The sequence below is a fragment of the Bos mutus genome, chromosome 1 (assembly GCF_027580195.1).
Source record: "Bos mutus isolate GX-2022 chromosome 1, NWIPB_WYAK_1.1, whole genome shotgun sequence".
Taxonomy (NCBI): domain Eukaryota; kingdom Metazoa; phylum Chordata; class Mammalia; order Artiodactyla; family Bovidae; genus Bos; species Bos mutus.
The window spans coordinates 119,513,866-119,528,093 of record NC_091617.1 but is presented as its reverse complement, the minus strand read 5'-3'; the positions used below and the strand labels follow the sequence as shown (position 1 = coordinate 119,528,093).

At 34.0% G+C, this 14,228-nt stretch overlaps 1 long non-coding RNA gene across 1 annotated transcript in view; it reads left to right on the top strand.

Moving 5' to 3' along the window:
- Positions 1 to 14,228, top strand: part of LOC138988644 (uncharacterized) — a 326,541-nt gene that overhangs the window by 203,440 nt on the left and 108,873 nt on the right. Inside the window, exon 3 of the long non-coding RNA XR_011464916.1 lies at positions 10,381 to 10,528. This is a non-coding gene — a long non-coding RNA (uncharacterized lncRNA). The remainder of the gene's footprint in view (positions 1 to 10,380; positions 10,529 to 14,228) is intronic.

Sequence of the window (14,228 nt, the reverse complement as noted above, 5' to 3'; positions counted from 1 at the left end):
TAGTGAAAGGCTTTGGTGTAGTTGATGAAACAGAGGTAGATGTTTTTCTGGATTTCCCTAGCTTTCTCAATGAATGTTTCAGTGAATGTTGGCAATTTCAGTGAATGTTGGCAATTTGATCTCTGGTTCCTCTGGCTTTCCCTTTTCAGCTTTATAGGACACAATAATCACATTTTTTTCTCTTCCTGTTTTTTAAAAATTTTGTATTTTTCACAGCATATTAATATTATGGAAAATACTAATTTCATATGCACACCAATAACAAAAAGTTTTACACAACAAAATATTTTGATGTAGTAATGCAGTTAAATAGATTTTATTTAATAAACATAGACTTTTACACATCTGTCATATTTATATTATATCTTATGTATATATTTATTTACGGACTTCTCAGGTGGCACTAGTGGTAAAGAAACCACCTGCCAATGTAGGAAACATAAGAGATGGGGTTGGATCCCTGGGTCTGGAAATCACCAGGAGGAGGGCATGGCAACCCATTCCAATATTCTTGCTTGAAGAATCCCATGGACAGAGGAGCCTGGCAGGATACACTCCATGGGGTCTCAAAGAATTAAAGGTTACCAAGGCTATGGTTTTTCCAGTGGTCATGTTTGGATGTGAGAGTTGGACTGTGAAGAAAGCTGAGCGCTGAAGAATTGATGCTTTTGAACTGTGGTGTTGGAGAAGACTCTTGAGAGTCCCTTGGACTGCAAGGAGATCCAACCAGTCCATCCTAAAGGAGATCAGTCCTAGGTGTTCATTGGAAGGACTGATGCTAAAGGTAAAACTCCAATACTTTGGCCACCTCATGCGAAGAGTTGGACTCATTGGAGAAGACTCTGATGCTGGGAGGGATTGGGAGCAGGAGGAGAAGGGGATGACAGAGGCTGAGATGGCTGGATGACATCACCGACTTGATGGACATGAGTTTGGGTGAACTCCAGGAGTTGGTGATAGACAGGGAGGCCTGGCGTGCTGTGGTTCATGGGGTTGCAAAGAGTCGGCCACGACTGAGCGACTGAACTGAACTGAACTGAAAGCAACCTAGCATGCATGTATGCAGGCACATATTGATTTATAGCTGTGTGGTTCTTGAGGGGCACTGATAGGGGTAAGGACAGGATAGGGATTGTGAGTGGATCTAGTTAACATTAAACCATACATTGGTTATGGTTCTTTAGAAACTAGTTTTAAATAGTTTGGACAGAACAATTGAGCTCTACTGACAACTAATCATAATAGGGAAATTCCATGGTATGCTTTGTATCAGTAGACATTGTCCAAACCCCAGGTTTCTAGATAATGGGTGTTATCAGAGAACTTTGCCCATCTAAAAAGTAATCATCCTGATAAACTCTTAAAAGCAGGTTTGCTCCCAGCTTCCTGTTTCCCTTTTCCTGGCTGACAAATTTTGTTTCTTTGACCCCATCGTTCTTTGACTCATGTTTGCTTACACTCATGACCCTGTTCTGTGGCAAAATAGCCATGGTGGGCTCTCTCATACTTAAACTAGGAATGGGAATGTCACTGTTTCAAAAGCAAGATGACAAAAATAGAAGAGGGGGGAAAATCCTGCTTAAGTTTATGAACACATATTTTGCCCCCATTTTTAACACAAGGAGGCCAAATCTATCACTTTGCCTTCTCTTAGAGATTTAGTCCATCAACCAACTTTTCCTCTTCTTTCCAACTTTCTTGGAACTAAAGTCACCATCAGCCCATTCATAAGAGCATCAAATGCAAAGCTCTGTAATACAGGATATATCTTAAAAGAAAAATAAAGTCAAATGCCTTTGTGATCTCAATTCTGTATGTGTGGAATCTGAGGGTAAAATGTATGTGATGTCAAAGAGGCTATATTACATATTAAGCTTTTCTGTTAATATTAGATTTTCTGGAGTTCATTGTTCAAGTGTCTTCACACAAAAACCTCTGTACGGAGCAATAGACTTTGCTTATTAATCAAACACATGGTTTAGCCTGTCATGAGAAGCCACACTTTTCTGTAAATACATATGGGTTTTTCTCAGAGTCAGTAGAAAAATATGTCAGTAAACAAGCAGCAACAACTCTATGATTTTAAAGGATAGATTGCTTGGTTGTTCTGGAAGGTCTACCATGTTTAAGAGAGAATCTTCCCCAAACTCAATGAGAGATTTCCTTCATTGTTGTTCACAACTCCTAGAAGAAGTGACATGACACCTTTTTGCCTTTAGACAAAATTACACACATCATGTTGAAAGAGTAATTCCAAATACGCTATTGTTATGGAGGTGAGGTGAGAACATTTTGTCATTTAATATTTGACCTCCAACATACCAGAATATTAAGTAGAAATGTGTGGTATTTTAAGGACTTGCCTTCTACAGTAACCCAGTAGCAGAAGGGGCTCACTCGTCTACCCTAAGCTATTGGCAGAAGGCACTTAAAATGAGATTGAGTATGAAAATGAAACCTAACACGGGTGTCTCTTCTGCCCGCTCTGCCTAATCTAATGTCCTTAAACTCTTCCTGCAAAATCCTGCTGCTTTTCTGGTGTTTGATATTCTGACCATCTTTGAACCCTTGAACTCTGACAGAGGAGGGCCTTGGAGAGGTTGTCATCTGATCTGTGTTAGAAGCAAAAGGAATGGCTTTCTCTCTAATAGCACTTCTCTCTGTTAAACAGTTGGTGGGAGATTAAAATGCTCTAGGTGGAGAAGACTGAAAGGACTGGGGACATCATTTTTTGGGGAGGGCTTGTCTGCATGTCAAGAAAACAAGCAGGGTTTATTTTTTCCCCCTTTCTTTGCTGTCACACATTCATGATATTTCACTGCTTATTTATTCATTTTTATGATTTATTCCAAGTCTTAAAGGAGAATGAATTCCTGCTATGCTCCTATTCGGCCAAGATCGTGGTTAGACGCTGACATTCTGAGTTCCAGCCATATTAATTGCTGGATAAAGGCTATAATCCTTCTCTCTTTGAAGCCCAAGGCTGATTTTTAGGCAACACTTCAAAAGCAGAGCACAACTGAAGAGGCATATTTCCTACCAGCACTGAATTACCGTGATTGACTCAGCTTGCGTTAGTCTCCATGTGCCTTACATATTTGGCTACTCAACCAACAGTTTGATTTTGATACTAGTAAATGAAAGAAAATGCCTTTTGTTATCTAAAGGGTGATCTATAACTCCACATGAGGTATATTTCCATGGTTGCTTAAAACACCTTAGAAATAGAAACACCTAAATCACTCTTTTCTTACTCTAGAAAACACCATGCTTGAAAGTTCTCTCCTCTCTCATGTTTTGGCATAACAGCATATAAACCACCAGTCTGAGTCCACGATGATTAATGACAAAAGCCCATGTAAATAAGGAATTTCACACATTCTCAAATTATATCCCTCCTAAGTTTTTTTTCAAAATAATTTTCAACAGCAGCTGTTTAAAATTCAACCCAATATATGTAAAACAATTGTAACTGAAATTTTACAGTAAGGAAGTATAAAATATAAATGTTATGAAAAAGACTAAACCAAAATGACAACTACCAAAACAACACCACCACAAAAATAAAAAATGACAAGTAAAATGGAAATCCATGGCCAGTAGGGAACTTTTTATTGGTATCTATTTCACTTCAGCTTGTTTCTCTCTGACTCTAAACTATAGGGACTTTCTCATATAGGATTTGCCAAGTATACTTAGTGTGCTATGTTTGAAAGATTAACAGTATTTCAGATCAAAGGAGGACCCTGCTGCATGGTCTTACAAGATTGTCATTCACTCCCATTATGGCTCATTTGCACAAGATTTTCATGTAATATGAGCCATTGTTTTGATGGCAGTGATTTGACATAAAGACAGGGCCGAACTGCATCTCAGCGTCCTCATCAGTCAGGCTGGGGGGCATCTTGGTCCCAAAGAACTTGCCAATCATAAAAGGCAACTGTTACTTAGTTATGGATCAGCCCTCCCCCTCTACTGTCCCCTACCCCAACCTCCTTGTTTTTTAAGGTGGAAAACTTCTTGAATGTTCATGGATACCATAAAAATCAGACAATGACTACTTGTGCTAGATTAGATACAGTTTAACCGGACAAACTTTCAGATACCCTATTCAAAAGAGCAAATTACGAGCCATTTTAGTGAACTGCTTTTTCTTCTTGTGCTTTCTGCCATGCTTATTTTGATTTTAAAATAACTTGAAGTGGTGAAAAGTTATGCCTGAGTTACAGTCAGAACTTTTCTTTAAGCTATATTTATGTTTCTCTAGTGATTTCATTTTATGGATATACATGGAATATATATTTACATATTCTAGTCACTCATGTTCTCTCCCTCTTTTTTTCTGCAAGTTAAATTTCAAAGAAAAAGAGAGGTATTACTGCTGCTTCAATAGTGCCTGATAATATAAACAAAAAAAGAAATATTCAAAATCTGGATGATTTCAAATGTAATCTTAACTGGAGAGAATATCCTTTTCTTAACTTTATTCGGCATATATCACCATATAAAAATATTTAAAAAATACATTTAGATATAGCAAATATACAACAATGGAAAGAAAACATGAAATGGTTAATTCTAAGTACATTACATTAAATGTAAAGAATTAAGAATAAAAACTACATTAGAATAATATAATCTGTTTTTAGTGTCTGGCTTCAGTTTTCTAAGTTAATGCATTTTAAATCTAGAATTTTAATGCTTATATAGTATTTGTCATTTCTGGTAAAGTGCTGATTTGTTTTGTGCAGCATTTATTCAATGCTTTCTATATAAAGTTGCATTCAAATTTTTAGAACTTAAAAACTGATTTTTTAAGTTATAACAATGGCTTACCTAAATTTTGTGTTTAGAACAAGATTGACTACGATTTACTTGCATTTTTAAATCTATTTTAAATTTCTTTACAGCAACCATATGTCATAGAACAAAAGACGTGAACTCAAATGATTTCATATTGGAGAAAATGTTTAAAACACAGAGAAATCACTATTTTATATACTCATTTCAAAACATTTGTAAAAATAGGAGTGAATATAAATTTTTATTTTAAAATTATTTTTCTCTGCTCTGTTTCAATGCATAAATGAAAGAAATATTCTATTTGTCATATAATCAAAATAAGCTTTTATGTTTTAGGACTGCTTTAAAAGTTAGCCAAAAAAGAAGCTAGCATGCTCAGTGAAATACTTTTAAAATGTATGCTTACTTAGAAAAAAAACTAACAGAAATAGTCATAGAAATTAAAAATGAGCTACGTAGCCAGAATATTTCCCTCAAGATTTTACTTTGAAAAATTTCAAATATAGAAAATGTTGGAAGCATAATTTAAAAAACTTGCATGTTTTCCACATTTACTTCTTTTTTTCTTTGAACTATTTGAAAATGACACCTCTAGAATTTTCAGCATGCATCTTCTAAGCACAAGATCATTCATTTATATAACTATGCCATGAAAAATTGAAATATTTGTATAGAATCTAGTAATCAGGATGTTTAAAATGGATAGAAGTTTTGTTAGAACTCGGTTGATTAAAAATACACATATCCTTGATGGCAAATACAACAACTTTAATGACTTAGTATATAAACATTTACTTTAAATTTAAATTCAGGCTTTGCATGTTAATACTTCCACTGTAATTTACAGGCAGTTATTGAAAAACAAATACTAAACTATTAGCTGAATGTATTTTGCTTTATGAAACACTTTCAAAATACATGAACAACAGCGCCCTCTACATTTGGATAAGATTTTACTGGTTGAGAAAGGGAGCATTTTAACAATAATCTCTGTGGGTTTGGGGACAAATGATGTGATTGTAATACATTACAAAATTACATGGTAATCTCTCATATGAGTTTACAGTATTTTAAACCATTGATTTATTATGGGAAATCAAAATCTGGAAACTCAATATTGTACCATTCAGCAAACAAACTGACAGAAATAATAGTCAAGAGGAAATAGAAAGCTCTCTAGGAAAGTACATAAACCTGTTTCAAAAATAGACAATCATATTGTTTAATAGGTTTTCAGAAATCAGTTGTGAGTAGTTAAAATTGTATTATTTTCCTTTCTTGCTTATATAAATAGGATGTTGTGATGTTTTCAAATTTGAAAATGGATTGAAGTTTTTTAAAAATGCTTTATAGTTTCCAGTACACAAATATTGAAGAAAATACAGACTTAGAATCTAGCATTTAATATGTTTGCATGAAATAAAAGATAATAAAATAAATTTGTGTTTAAGTAAGTTCTTTTGAAAATTCTTTTTCAGGTTAACTCATAACAAAGTTGTTTATAAAATTATAAAGATATAATAATATAATCATCCATCTTATATGTAGATCCTCGTGTCTGTAATTCTGTAATTAATTAGCAAAACTATCCCCCAAACAATTACAATATCATCCTTTAAATAATTCAGAAGAGAAAAATTATGCACATATGTGATTTTTATAACATGAATAAAAAATTTAAATATATGTTTACAATTCCTTTTTCTACCTATAAACTCTTTGTTTTATGACACCTAAATATTAATTCTATCAATAGGCAACTCAGTTGAAAAATGTGCTTAATAGCAATAAAATCAGTCTAATATATTGGTGTTTTAAAGGTTTGCTTTTCTGTTTAGTGTTGTTTTTTCAGTGCAACTTTTTCACTTAAGAAAAATGATGTTTATTTTAAAAATAATGTTTTCCTTAAATATATTCTCTTACACACAAGTTTGATATTGCTCAATTATTAAATTTTGAGGGCACCTTAACTACTAGAGTCTAAGGTAAAAATCTTTCAGTAACTTATTTGTAAGCTATCAGTTGGCAGAAAAAAGATTAAGACAGGTAAAACCTGGAAACATATTGTGCTACTCTCATCAGTTTAACGCAAGCGTTTCAGTGTCAGTCACTTCATTTAGATAGAAAAATATAACACAAAAATTAGAAATGAATAATTAACCAACACATATCTTAGGTTTTAAAAAGAGTCAACCACTAAACTTACTAAAATAAACTGCAGACTTCTTTGTACATTTAAAGTTACAACAAACCTGAATAATTATATAGCTTGTGAGAAAAAAGAATGTTCTTTGAAATGATTCCTTTAGTCTTTTCTGTTGCTTATAGTGCCATGAAAAATCCTAGAGCATGCACTAAATTTATAAAGACAAAGTGCCAGTGACTCTGGGGATCATCTTGTTCATTTTAAGAGCAAATTAAAACAGTGAAAGAATGGTGCAAATAATTGTTTCATATGTTCTTTGCTTGTGACTGCTGTAATCACCGGGCCTGATTTACAAATGTAGACTTGAAGGTTTCTCAGCTTCCTGCAGGGTAGAAGACTGTTACTTTGGCACTCACCCTCTCGCCCTTGTAATCACCACTCAAAACTGTGCCCTGGTACTTCCAATTCCCAGTCTCTTGATTGAACACCTCATTCTGTGCTAACAAGGTGTCCGAGGTATTTGAACAGGGGCTTCAGTCGGAAAATTGTTAATGGTTTTGCTCATTAAGAGTTGCTATACAGTTTTGGTAATTTGGTAACTGTCTAAATTGCAAGTTGTTGTTTTTTTTTTTTTTTCTTCTGCTTCATCTTAAGGACAGATGCTAAATTTAAGACAGTAACTAGTCCTTCTGTTTCAAAATTGACAAGTAAAGTAGTTGAGTGCTCTTTGGGTTATGATGCAATAGTTTTCACAGAATTAATAAAATTATCTTGAATGCCTAGGTTTATTCCTGAGTTATTTTCAAAGCATGATTAAAAAGTAAAGCTGAAGATAAAATTTTTTCACAGGATGCACTTCTGAGGTAGCTAAGATTTCCAATTTGTGTAAGGCATAAAGAGCAACAAAATTGATTTTTTTTTAAGAACATGAGACACTATAGAGTTATGACAGTGTTTCTACCTACTTTCTTAAAATAAAATTGATTAACTTTATTTTTGACAGCTACTTTATTTCTATAAACATGCAAATATGTCTTTCAAAAACACAGACTATTTTATTTTGAAGAAAATATAAATAATATTGACTTATTTGCCACTAGAATGACTTTTTATGATCATAATTGCAAAGCCCATTTAATTCAAAGCCCATTTAATTCAAAGACTTTAATAGATATATTTTCCTATTGAATGGTTATTTAAAAAATAATTTTAGTTGTGATCTGAATGCTTAAATTTGGCTTTTCAAGATATACATAAAAATCCTGAGAACATTTTTTCATGAATTTAATTGCATTCCCCTCTATGGAAATGGCCCTGACAATGCCACACTATTTTACTAACATAATCCACTGTTTTTTATTTCTATACTTTATAAAAGATGTATTTCCCAAGAAGAATTAAGAAAAAAGATCAGTATTTATATGTCTTCTGGTTTAGTTTAAAACCTGTGATTAATTTTATCAATTCAGATTTAAAAGGGAGACCATTTCTGAAAAGAGTTTTTCTTACACATTCTCTATCTATCTGTTTCTTTCATAATTATGAAAGGCTTTACTAAGTTTGGCAGCACTATCTCCAGGGATTTATTTTAAATTATTTTTAGTGATTTGGACAGTTGCCATTTTATCACAGAGATGAAAAGGTGGAAGATGAGAATCAGCTGAGGAGGGAAGTTTTCCCCCTATACTGAGCAAAGGGCTATTTTAAAGTGATTTATGTGGCAGTTTTCTTCTGTGTCACCATTATGTCCCTGCTGCCTGAGTGTGACAACGTGGTGCTTGCTAACATTTTGGTAATAATTTATTGGGATGAGATTTTTTTGCCTGGAGTTCAGCCTACAATCCTTTTAACACTCTGCTAAAAGGCATAAGTTCTCTACAGGCGTATTTATTTTTCACTTTGGAACTGTGCACTCACACAAAAACCTGCCTACATAAATCTGCAACTTTTCTTTTTGAATTGGACGCTGAATACAGACCATGACTTGTGCATATAAAAAAAAAAATGCAGAAATAATGCCCCCCTACTGTGTAAGTATTTTTGTTTTTCATGAATCAAGCCCAAAGTTATTTAAATTAATTCTAGTCTCATCATGGCAATAGAATATCATTTTTTGGCCTCTTAAAAATACTAATGCATGGACGTAATTTTACTGTTATTCGACCAAGTTTCTCATGCATTTTAAAATTCTTTAACACAAAAAAACTGATGGCTACAGTTTCATGTAAACAGGCTTTAATTGATCAATGAGAAAATATAATTTCTGATGTTTACAAAGATATAATGAAAGTTATATTTTCATTATATCTTTGAAAATCTAGAAAACAAAGAATTTATGGGGTTTTTTTTTCTTTTTTGCTATGTGTTTACTCTGAAAGTTGTGCAATTGATTAATCAATCAGGAAATCTTTGAAATCTTATTATGTGGAGCTAAGGGTTATGATTTAAAAATTCTATTGCACATCTAAGCTGTATACATTTGGTTGAAAAATAAAGACTTGGACTTCCTTTATGTTTGGCCATAAACATAAACAAATTAAAATTATAGTTTATTTTTATAGACCTAGATTTGGTTATAAGTGAAAAATAAATCAGTGAATTTTTTCCGGTACTGAAATCTTCAACATCTAATTTGATTGACTCTTCCAGTTGTTTGGCACTATACAGAGGCTTCAATATGCCCATGGATGTATTAGGATGATTTTTGTTAATATTAGTGGTAAGCAGTCAGAGATTGGGTTTTTTTTTTTTTTTTAAATCTTGAAGGTAAAACAACAGATTCATGCTTGGAAAATATCATTGACTTTCATAGTCATGTGTCTGTAATTAGGATGTGACCAAGCCATAAATTGAAGAGATAAATGATAACTGTTGGGGATTCCAAGCTTCTAAAATTAATTTTGGAGTTTCTATTGGTACAGTGATTTTCTTGACAAAACTAAGTACTGCTACTTCAAAGAGGATAAAATTGTTTTACATTGCTTTGGCTAAATGATATCAGTGTATGTAGTCAATTTAGGTAATTGTTTTTTATACCTAGTCCTGGGAAATCACTCAAAATTTATCTATTATATGAAAAAAACTGTAATAGAATACAGTAAAAGAAGCTATTATTTAGCTAGTTATTTTAAAGATATTGACCAGGCATGTTAGCGTTAGTTGTAACTTTAAATTATGTTTAAATTATTTTACCATGGGGGTGTCTCTGGTGCTTGAGACAGTAAAGAATCCGCCAGTAATGCAGGAGACATGAGTTCTATCCCTGGGTGGGGAAGATTCCCTGGAGAAGGGAATGGCAACCCATTCCAGTATTCTTGCCTGGAGAATTCCATGGACAGAGGAGCTTGGCAGGCTACAGTCCAGTAGGGTCGAAAATAGCTGGACACGGCTGAGCGACCAACACTTTCACTTTCACTTTACTTTTACCATAGGAAGTGGCAACCCACTCCAATATTCTTGCCTGGAAAATCCATGGACAGAGAAGCCTGGTGGAGTACAGTCCACGGGGTTGCAAAGAGTCAAACACGACTAAATGACTGAACACACATTATAAAATAGAGCTGGTTCCACAAACAGAAGGTAACACTTATTTTTTTTTTTGGTGTAGGGGGATGTGACAGCCTAATTTTGCTTGTGTCTCAGTGCTTAATGTATTGTTGGTTTTTAAAATTGCTGACATGCATGTTTGGCATTTGCACTCTAATTTCTATGAGAAGGTAATGCATTTATTACTTTAAAGGCTAGTATCACACAGTGAAAAGACTGTTTATTTTATTGAAAATACTAGAACAATTATTACTCAGATGTCTTACATCTTAAGTCATGCTTATGGTTAAGACATCTAATAATGTGGCTCACAATTCTACAGAGAAGACAGAATTTGATTTCAGTATAATAGTATTAAGAATTGTCTTCTAAGGAATGAAAATATGCTGTGTTTCTAGGCCTATAAACATTTTGTCTACAGTGACAAAAACACTACATTATTCTAGTGTTTGAGAAAGTTGGCTTCAAATTGAAGTTCAGGATAATTTACTTTGTTTTATCACTGTTATTCAAAGGTAAAAATAAAAATCAGTGTTGAAAATGATATTAAAGTTTGATTTGCAAATGGGCAAAATGAGATACAGAGTTATGGTAAACTTGCATATAATATTTCTTTATAGACATTGAATTTTAGAGTCAGAGAGACATTTTTGGTTAAATTATTTCAAAGACTTCATTTTAGAGATAAGGAGGTTGAAGGACTGAGAATTGCAGTATTTTTCCCAAAGTCCTATAGGCAGTTAGCAATCTCAGGACAAGAATATGAGTTCCCTACATTCCAGGCCAGTATTATTTCCATCCCTCTAACCTGTTCACTCACATCAAAATTAATACCAACTTGAATGGTTGTTTTAGATAGAAAAATAGCAGTTGTGCTGACTTGATCCTACTCATTGTGCATTTGTTACTTGTTAAAACACATTTAAGTCATTCTTATGAAATAACTTTTGGTGAAAAGATTAGAAAGCAGCCATCTCAAGATGAAGTTTTGCTAAAAAGTAGCAAATTCAGAAAACAGATTATTTGTGCTTTTTATTGAAGTTATCCTGAATATGAGAAATATTGATGGAAGACATTTATAAAAGCTTCCACACTGAGCTGGTTTTTATGGCATTTTTATGCCTATGGAGATGATACACATCTTAGAGGAAAGATCTAAGAGTGTGAGTATGGGTATATGTGTAGTTGGAGTGTCTGGTATATGAGTGGTTGGATTTGGAGTTGGTAGATGGGGATATTGTGTTCATCTATCACTTTCTATGCTACTGCCTAGAAATAATCCGTGCAAGTTACAACTACAGAGGCAGGGAAATTGTAGTAGGAAACAAGGGTTTGGGATCCGGCCAATCAATGAGGACTGTTCTATTATTATGTAATATGGTGGCATGGTCTAAGTCAAGGGGAACAGAAATAAGAGAGCTATGCTACAATCAGAGGTGACCATGGGTCAGCAGAAGTAAATTTTATGAAAAACCTTGAAGGATGTATTTGGAGATCGTTATACTAACAAGGACTATAGAGAAGATTATCATAATGAGAACTCACCATATTTTCTAGCCTACTGGAATATTCTGTGTTTTTTTTTCTCATCTCTGGATTTTCTACTAAAAGATACTTTTTTCTACCTGGAAAATGCCCTTTTATTCTTCAAAAACTGGCTAGAGCAATGCTACATCTTTAGCTTTCTTGTACTTTTTCATGCCTCAAACAAAATTAAATGCTTTCTAACATACTACACATCACATTTTATTCTAAATTACAAGAGTAATAAATGCTAATTTAGAAAATAAGCATTCAGGATTCTACTAACAGAAAACCATGTTCACATTTTTATTTTTTTTCACAAAAAATACACACATGCTTATATGTACATGCTTCATGTATATTACATATATTCATATATAGTTGAAGTTATACTAGTCATACAATTTTTATCCAGTTTATACAGTTTGTAAAATGTTTTACTCCTTAATATCATATTGAGAACATTTGCCCTTAGAATTATCTTCTTTATTTTGGCAACTCCCAAAATCTTCTTTGAATTGAACAGATGTGGGTATTAGAAAGAAAACTGGAGGTGGTGGAAAAGACAGATTGGAGGGAAACCAGTTATTACAGTGTTCTAGGAAAGAGCCAATAAAGGACGAAGTCAGGGTAATGGGAAAGGGGAGCTGAGATGGGTAAGGACTCAGTCATGTTGAATGTCCTGAAGAAAGGTCAAGTGACGTGAGGATCTTAAAAGGTGCCCTTGAACTTAACAATTGGTAAGTTGTTAATAATGATGATGAAGATAGTTTAGGAGAAGTAGAGGGGCAGGAGGAAGATGGTCTGAAGTTAGGTGCGATGGTCTGAAATGAAAGATGAGAAGTTAGGTGCTACAGTATGGATTTATCCCCAAGAATTTTGGCAGAAGGGAAAGAGATAAGAAGCTTGAGAGGGAAGCAGGGACCAGAGAGGTCTTTGTTATTGTGGTTCTTTAAGAAAATAATAAACACATCTGGGTTCTAAGTGGGAGAAACTAATGGGGTGAAGAATTGGATGATTTAAAGGAGATAAAAAGTAATTTGCAGAATGTTACTCCAAGGATGCAGAAAGTATAGAACACAGGGGAAATTTACCTATTCAATCCAAATTTTTTATGCTTGTATCTATGTATCTCAGAATTTTGAAAGTGAACATATGGCAGAATTGTTTGTCATGAGAAATTTTTATTCGACTATGAATAAGGGTATGTGATTTGATTGAGCAGTCAACATGGAGGTTCTAGTGCAGATACACTGGCTGAATGAGACCTGGCATGTTTGAAGAAGAAGGCTTCCAGAGAAGCAGAAGCACAGTGAATGAGAGGGTAATAGAGAAGTAAAGAATTAACAGAGGGTAAGAGCTTCTCCGACGGCTCAGACAGTAAAGAATCTGCTTGCAATGAGGGAGACCCAGGTTCAATCCTTGGGGCTGGAAGATCCCCTGGAGAAGAGAATGGCTACCCACTCCAGTATTGATGACTGGAAAATTCCATGGACAGAGGAGCCTGCCAGGCTACAGTCCATAGATACACAAAAAGTCAGACACAACTGAAGTGACTTAGCACACAACACGTGCTCCATATCAGGCACCCCAACCTTTGGGACTTGCGCCAGAGAAACGAGTCTCCAAATGTATGGTTTAGAAAACCAGTGGGGTTTGCATCCAAGGGATACAAAGGGATGCAATGAACCAAGATACTCCTTTTAAAGAGCTCACGTGTGGTTTCAGTCATCAAATGACCCAGTACAAAAGCTTTAGTCTTAAAAACATCTAAACTATATAAAAGAGACTCATTTGTTAATCTTAAAACATCTGCTGGAAGTCAGGGGATGATTGATTGCAATGTATCTAGATGCTAAGGATGTACCCTCAGGGAATTTACACAGGGAGACATCAACCTTGTGCTATATGATTTCATTTGTATGTGGAATCTAAAAACAAAACAAATGAACAAAGCAAAACAAAACAAAAATCTTACATACAAGAACAGAATGATAGTTGCTAGAGAGGAGAAAGATTGGGGAGTGAGTGAAATGACTGAAGGGAGTCAAGAGGTACAATTTCCAGTTATAAAATAAGCTATGGCGATATAATGTACAGCATGGAGACTTTGTTCAAGAATATTGTAGAGCATACTTTTAAGTTGCCAAGAGAATAAATCCTAAAAGTTAACTTGGTATGGTGACAGATGGTAAATAGTCTTATCATG